We start from the raw sequence: 8,490 nt of genomic DNA, 5'->3' as shown, positions 1-8,490 counted from the left end.
GACGAAAAAATGAACGCCCTAGCTCCTTCTCCAAGAGTCAGCAACTGTTAACCTTCTCTCTCTAGGTGTGTACTCATTCTTTTTTGAATTGAAATAAACAAAGCCTTTCTCCATGTGTCCGTGGCTATAATACCAGGTTTGATGCGCTTGTAGTTTTTTTCCTAAGGACATTTAAAAATACATGCATTGCTGTAAAAATAAGGAGATGCTTCTCCAGGGACCTCCTAAAGTCACGCTGGTATGACCACCACACACTGGGAAGATCAGGCCCCAAAGCAAGGGGTAGCCATGGGTCTTGTGGTTATTTTCAACAAGGATGCCACCTAGACCCGCCAGGTCCCTCTGGTGGCAGGGCTGGGCTGCGTGGAACAGATCATGTGGGGTCTGGGTAGGGAAGACAGAGGTGTCCCGGGGTGAGCCACCTGGACCGAGAAGGAGGCCGGGGTGCAGTGCAGACATGGCTTTGCTTCGGTTGCTCCCTGTGCTGGACACTCGTCCTGCGTCTTTGGAGGCACCCTCCCTCCCTTTAATTGGGTATCTGCTCAGATGTCCCTCAAAGAGGCCTTGCTGACCACGCATGCCACTTAACCTGCTTCATTTTTCATCAAAGCATTTCAAATCCTGGCACTGTTTTCTATATGGTCTGTTCACTCCCTAAGGGCAGGGACACATTTCTACTCAGTGCTACACCCATGTGCCTGGCACAGAGCCTGGCACGAGCACATGCTAAATAAGTGATTGTTGAATGAGCAGATGAATGAATGGGTCAGCGGCAAAGGGTTCAGATTCAGACTCTAGGCCTGATGCCATCACTAGGGGCAATCAGCCTCTGCTTGCATGTGCTCTTTGACAGGGACCTCAGTCCCCACATTCCTGAAAGGGGACCACATTTGGGGAGTTTTTTTCTAGATTTTTCCATAGATATGATTTTTTATGTCCCTCCAAACTGGAAACGTATGTTAATTTCAAAGAGTAATGCAACTCCCAGAGGACATGAGGGGGAGTTTGTGCCCATCACAGGGTGCCCAACACAGTGAGGGCAAGGACCCTCTGGTTTCTCTGGTGTCCCATAATACATACATATTTCTGAGTAAGAGCCCAGTTTCCCATCAGGCTCTGGGCACATGGGGTCCTCACTCCCCGCCCCCCACCTCCAGTTTACTCCTCGCCCCACCCATTCCTATTGGTGGCTGGGAGGCCTTGTTGACAGAATCCTGGGCTGGATGAGGGAGCGGGAAGTCGTCCAGCTGAGATGCCTCCGTGCTGGGCTCTCTGCCATGGGCTCACTGTGTAACCTTCAGCCTCGCCTTCCATACCTGCGAAATGGGGACGGTGAACGTGTTCTGAGCCCAGGGACAAGAATCTGTATTAGGTCAGACTTCCAAGCCCCAGGGAGCCTCTGAAAATAGCAACTGAACCACCCCATCTCCAGAGACCTCGGGCACAAATCATCAGCACAGAACCACCTCCGGCCGTTCACCTAAGCGCAGGCAGGATGACGGAGGACGAGCCAGGTGAGGGCCCTGCAGCAGCCTCATTCTGAGCTGTCAGCGTGATGCATTAGATAAAATAAGTTCATAAGTTAGTCAGAGTGGGCTGTGCAACTTGGTTTCAAACTGTGCTTCTTGGCCACTTTGGCTGGGGGCTGGCAGGGTTGCCCTTTGAAAGGCCCAGCTCACTGTCCACCATGTCCACCTCCCCTCCCCACAGGCCATCAGAACCTGGGCACCAGGCCTTTGCTTAGGCCATGTGCCTATCTGATGTGCTTCCCCAGCCTGACTCAGCCCACATTTTTTGAGAGGGGAGTGGGGGGGGGCGGGGGGGCAGAGGTTGGGATGCCAGGCATCTTAGTATAGGAATGCCCGAGCTGAGGGGCAGGTGCTCCCAAAAACCCCTTCCCAGGAACAGGTCTCCTTCCTGAGGCTGGGCCTGATACCCTGCAGAGCCACGGGTCTGCCATGTTTGCTCTCTCTCTATCACATGGAACCATCAACCCTGCAACACGGGCTCAGAGGGTCACTGGGACTGACCCGCGCCACACTGGTGCCACCGGAGGACGGAACGCGTTGCTCAGTGGTGTCCAGGGGCTCTGACTGTTGTCTAATCAGCTGCGCTTAGCCAAGGCCTCAGGGCATGACTGCCGGCTGCTGGACACAGGCCTCCTTCCAGGCAACCAGGAAGCTGGAATTCTTATGAATCCTCGCCCTGGCCCTGCCCTTGGGAACTTTGCACACTCCTGCACAGGTGTGCCGGCCGGAAGTGTGGGCCGCACCCCAGCATCTTATTTCTCAATGTGACTGGAGAGCTGCCTGTCTTTCCCCACCGCCTGGGGTTCCACCATGAAAGCAGCATCCCTGTGAGCCCCAGTGGTGTCTCTCAGGCGGCTGGAAAGGACCCAGACTCAAGAGCCTGGATCTGAATCCTAGCTATGCCCCAGCTGTGCGACCTCGGGCAGGTTCCCTCACATCTCTGGGCCTCAGTTTCCCAGAGGGTTCAAATACTCCATGGACAGGACACAGCCTGTACAGTCATTTGTTTGTTTTAATCAAATTGGTTGCCAACATTTAAAAGATAGAAGATTATGAAATTTAACACAAAAATCTAGATTTTCAGTTTTCCCCACCCTGCCAGGTAACTGTCTACTGAATTGAATTGCATTCTCCAGTCCCTACAGGCCGTGTGGCCCCTGGAAGCTGAGTTAAGCTAGGAGCCCTCAGCCTCTTGCCTCAGAGTCCCCATAGCTCCTGGCCCAGGCCTGGTCATTGGATGGGTGCTGACTGAGTTGATGAATGAATGAATGAACGAACGAATGAATACAGCAAAAATGATAATATTAATGTCCTACTCCCTACCCCTCACTTTCCCAGAAGAGCAGGAGGAGTCCTCTCGTTCTGTCAACTTTGAAGTTCCAGGAATAATAATAATAAATATATATATAATACCTACCAGTGCCCGGCCCTATTCAAAGCAATTTTCTTCTATTATCTCATTTGTCTCTCACCACGGCCCTCTGAGGGGTCACCTTTTCCACTCTGGGGAGGAGAAGCCAGTGAGGAACAGCATGTGGCTCAGAGGGCTGGTGGGAAGATTAACTTAATAAATGTGGTCAGTGCCCGGAAAAGAGCCTGACTCACCTGGTTAAGTAGTTTAACCCTTGCATCAACACTCTCAGCAGGCATAGATGAGGAAACTGAGGCACAGTTCCAGGCTTTTGGCTCAGAGCCTTGCTTTTCCTCCAACCCTGTGAACACAGAGCGCTGTGCGCGATGGCAGCGCTGGATCCTAACCGGCCGGGCTCATCTCCACCGTTAGTGTGTGGGCGGCAGAGCCAGCAGCGAGGATGCAGTTCCCAGGCTCTCCCGTCCCAGACAGCGCCCCACCCCCACCCGGGGTCTGCTCTGCTCTGTGCACAGGACAGAACCCCGCCCCCCCCCCCCCCCCCCCCCCAGACAGGGAATTAACAGGCAGAGAACAATGCGGGAGCCACACCATTCACCTTCCTCGACCCCAGAGGCAGGACTGGCCCAGCCGCTGTGGGGAGGGAGGAGGCATCGACCTCCTGTTTCCAGGCCTCCCTCCACTCAGTTCCCTGAGCCCAGACTCGAGAGCTTCCAGGAGGCCCCTGGGGGCCATGAGCAGAAAGGGGGCCTTTCCCTGTCCTAAATTCAGCCCCTTTGAGTCCTCTTAAGTGAGGAGACTTTACCACATTGTTTGGACATGCTCTTTCCAAGTCCTGGGCCTTTGCTGGGACTATTCCCTCTGTCTGAAGGCTCTCCCTCAACCTCTGGGGAAACTCTCTTTTCCCTGGAAGTAGAGTTTGTCCCACTTTCCTCCAATGCCCCCAGGGCCCTGTCACACCCCCTCACACATTATTGTCATTGTGCATGTGTCTATCTCCATCCTGGCCTGTGCACCTATAGTTTTAACGCAAGCACACATTCACCTTCAAGCACACAGCAGCACACATGGCAGAAACATGCAACCACACAGAAATAATCACTACTCTCTCTTTTTTGTGGTGGCTGTGAAGCTGGGGCGATCCCGGCCTAGCTGAAGGACGTTGGACCTCTTTGTTCCCCCAGCCCTTTGACCCTCCGAATGCCCTCAATAAAATGGTTGAATCCCCCCAAATATATACCACTACCCTCTTCCCCTAGGTGCACCTAGACACCCAAAGGCTCAAACTACACAGAGGCACATGCATACATGTATGATGCCCTAACCACACACACGTACACAGCTACCTGCACAGAATCACATACTTGCAGACATAGCCTTCTACATGCCTGAACACACACAAATGCACACTCATGCAGAACCATGCACATCACCCAACAGTGGGACACACACAAAGGTGCAGAACTGCACACACACTAGAGCCAGTCCCCGGGGTCAGCTGGCTCTGGCCTGAGGCTGGGAGGATGTCTCCTGTCTCCTGGGAGACAGGCTGGTCCCCATAGCAGGCCCTGGGAAACCAGGCCACCACCTCCCCTGGAGCCCATGCCTGGAGGGGAAGATAAATGATGTGTCTACTGGGCTCCTGGGCGGAAGGGGGACTCGGGCTGATTCCCGACTCCTGGTTCCTTCTTGCCACTTGTGCTTTCAGACCTCCTTGGGCCCAGTGAGCCGCTGCCCGTCCCAGTGGGAGCCCAGGCTCCTGAAATCCTGACCTAAAGGAGCTGAGTGCCTCGGGCTATCCTGGGCCCAGCCGGACCACAGCTGGCGCCGGCACCAAGGGTTTAAGAGATTAGGACAGGAAGAGCTTAAAACTAAGAACCCTCCACGCCAGGCTGATTGCCTTTACGAATTCAGCATGACAACCGGGAGCAGACCCAATGAACACAGGTTTAGAGGAAGCAGGAAACTGCTCCAGGCCCAACCCAGCCTCCTCCCTAGGACCCTGGGGACATTTGTCCTGGACTCGCTGAGTGAAATCGACAAATCCTGCCCATCTCTGGGCCTCAGCCTCCCCCCCCCCCCCCCATCCTCCCCACCACTGAACTCCAGGGGAGATCTTCAAACCACGTGCCCCACTTGGAGAGGGGCTTGGGTGGAAAGCTGCCAGCTGTGGGGCTCCAGGATTCCTCTCCCGCCTTCAACAGAAGCACTCAGTGTGCCCGCGGGCTCGCCAGTCTCATTTCTTCCTCCTGAGCCCACAGGAAGCCTGCATTTCTCACCAGCCTGCAGGAGTGACAAAGGCCGATCACGGGCTTCTTTGGAAGGAGGACGCGCTGTGCACTGTCCCCAGGCCCTGCTTTCCAAGCCCCAGTGTGACGTTGGCTCTTTCCTTTGCCTCCCACAGCGACGATGCACTGAAGTCCCATTACTCAGCGGCACTGTGATGGGCGGAGCTTGGGTCCCTGTGCCTTCACGTGGAGAAGAGATGCTCAGGGGAGCCACTGGTCCGTTTTGTATTTGTGTGAGCGAGAAATAAACTTTTATTGTGTCCCCCGTTGGGATTTCAGGGTTTATTTGTTACCTCAGCAGGGCCCAGACTAGCATGGCTAATATACTCTCCTTTGAGGGATTTGACCTCATGAGTTTTCACATGGATGTTTACTGAAGAAAGAACTCTGACTAAAATCCCTCAGCCTGATGCCCTCTCTCCGGGCCTCCCACCAGCCCTGCAGTCCTGAGAGGCCCCGGGCAGGGAAGCCAGGAGTCCTGGGTTTGGGCGCACGTCCTCGCTGCGTGGCCTTGGGCAGGCTTCCTCACCTGTAAAGAAGAGGCAGCGATGCTTTAGTACGAGGTGCTGTGCGGATCAACGAGGAGCCACGGGCTGTAAGGGGGACTGGGCTTCAGGAGCACACTGGCATCACATCACGATGCACATCCTACCCGCCGCAGCCGCTCTAGGCCAGGACAGACAGGAGACTTCAGGTGGGGCACCAGGAAGTCATGCATTTCATTTCTTCCTCCACTCAGCAAATATTCATTGTCACTGCGTTGTAGCACGGGGCCCAGCAGCAACACACCAAAGTCCTTGCATCAAGCAGGGTGTATGCACAGGTGGGGACACATCCTGCCCTGTGCTGGGTCCTGGCACTAAACATTACATATATTACGTAAAAATAGGTACATACAAAAGAGGTGTATGCTGCATTTTTATAAGAAATAAATAGGGACTCTGGCTGGTATGGCTCAGTGGATAGAGCGTTGGCCTGCAGACTGAAAGGTCCTGGGTTTGATTCGGGTCAAGGGCACATGCCAAGGTTGCTGGTTTGATCCCCAGTAGGGGGCGTGCAGGAGGCAGCCGATCAATGTTTCTCATCAGTGATGTTTCTATCTCCCTTTCCCTCTCCCTTCCTCTCTGAAATCAATAAAAATATATTTTAAAAAAAGAAATAAATGGGGGGAATAGATAGGTCATATAATTTATTATTAAATCAGGACTTTTCTGAGAAAGACAGGGTTACAATAAATGATTGTGTTGGGACAACAGGTGCTGGGAACCCTGGGTGTATGGCACCCTGGATATGAAGCATATAATAGACACCTTTGAACCCAACTTAATCATGGGAGTGTGACTAATACTGTGGGCTTCTTCCTTATCTCATTCCCCCCTTCTTCTCCATAATAATACCCACTATTTCAAATTTTGTGTGAATCATTTCCTCAATAAGAAAAAACAAACAAACTGTATCACATTGTATGAGAACCTAAACAATATTAATTGGCTCACTTTTGAGCCTTATAAATGTTGGATTATATTGTATGTAGTCTCCTGCAGCAAGCTTTTCTCACTCCGCATTATATTTCTGAGATCCCTTCTCATAGTTGGCTGCAGCTATATGTGATTCATTTCCACTGCTCTATAGGATTTCAGTATATGGAGGGGGCACAATTTATTAATTCATTTTCCTGCTACAGGCATTAGCTTGGTTTCCAGGTTTTTGCCATTATAAATGGCACTACTATGAACATCCTTGTATGGGTCTCCCAGTGCTTTTATGCAAGAGTTTCTTTACAGTTTCCACTTAGTAATGAAATCACAAGTTTCAAAGTGACTGTAACAGTAGTCACTGCTTTCGGAGCGTAGAAGAATTCCTGTTGCTTCACATTCTCATCAGTACTCCTCTCTGTCCCATTCCCTTTCTGAACAATCTCCTGCAGTATTCATTTGCATTTTCCTGATTACTATAAGGTTCAGCATCTTTTCTTTAGGTTTATTTCCCATTCATATTTCCTCTGCTGCGAAATACTTGTTCATATCTTTTGCTATTTTTTAGTTGAATTTTTTGTCTTCCGGTTGATTTGTAAGAGTTCTTTATATAGTCTGAGTAGTAATGCTTTGTTCATTATTTGTACTGTAATAGTCTCCCAATTTGTGGCTAGTCTTTTAAATTATCAGAAAAAAAATGAGGGAGAACCAAGATGGTGGCGTAAGGTACAGACCTGTGCGTGCTGCCTCCCACAACAACATCGAGACTACCAACTATAAAACAAACAGTTATCATTCAGAACCATGGGAAAGCTGGCCCAGTGGAAGCTCTACAACTGGAAGGAAAGAAAGAAGAGCATTGAGACTGAGTAGGTTGTGCAGAGGCTCCAAGAACGGAGGTACGGAGTCACGCACCAGGCGGGCTGCAACTGAATGTGCGTTTTTTTTTCAATCAGAAGGGGCTGCAGACTCTCGAGTCCACTGAGCATGTTGGGGCGGAATTCTGAGGTCACAGACCCCTACGGGGAGAGGGGGACGGCCTCGCAATGGGCCAGAGAGCAAGAGTGGCTGTCTCGCGGAGCTGCCTGCTGGTGCTCAGGGACACAGGGACCTGGAGTTGCGGAGAGGCGAGGAGTCGTGGAGACACCATTGCCCTTGGCCCCGCCCTGGTGATTTGCCAAGAACAGAGGTGTGGAGTCGCGTGCCAGGCTGGCTGCAACTGGATGCGCGTTTTTTTTCAATCAGAAGGGGATGCAGACTCTCAAATCCACTGAGCTTGTTTGGGGCGGGATCCTGAGGTCCCAGACCCCTACAGGGAGAGGCGGGACGGCCTCGCAATGGGCCGGAGAGCGAGAGTGGCTATCTCGCGGAGCTGCTCACCAGCCCTTGGGGACACGAGACACGGAGTCGTGGAGACGCGAGGAGTCGTGGAGACGCCATTGCCCCTTGCTCCGCCCTGGTGATTCCTGGGGACCCTGCCTTACTCAATTTACATCCCCACCCAAGCTGTGCTAGTGGCACAAAGAGAACCACTGGCGCTTTTGCAGCCCAGCCCAGCAGAATGCAGATTTCAACTCCTCGCATACATAAGGGACACACTCAAGAAGCAGAATCAGGTTTGGAGGAAGCTGGAGCCGGACCCGGCTGGGCTGGCGATGTGGAACTGCTGTACCAGCAAAAGCACAAGCAGGTCCACCAGATACAGTCTCACATGGGATGCTGGGAGATGGCAGACAGGCAGTCTGTGCACTTGGTAGAAAACGAAATCCAAGCAAGCATACCAGATATTCAGCCACCAGGAACGCCTGGAGATTTTGTCCAGAAGGAGC

The sequence above is a fragment of the Myotis myotis genome, unplaced genomic scaffold (genome assembly GCF_014108235.1).
Source record: "Myotis myotis isolate mMyoMyo1 unplaced genomic scaffold, mMyoMyo1.p scaffold_m19_p_2, whole genome shotgun sequence".
NCBI lineage: Eukaryota > Metazoa > Chordata > Mammalia > Chiroptera > Vespertilionidae > Myotis > Myotis myotis.
Note: the sequence above shows the minus strand (reverse complement) of the source record.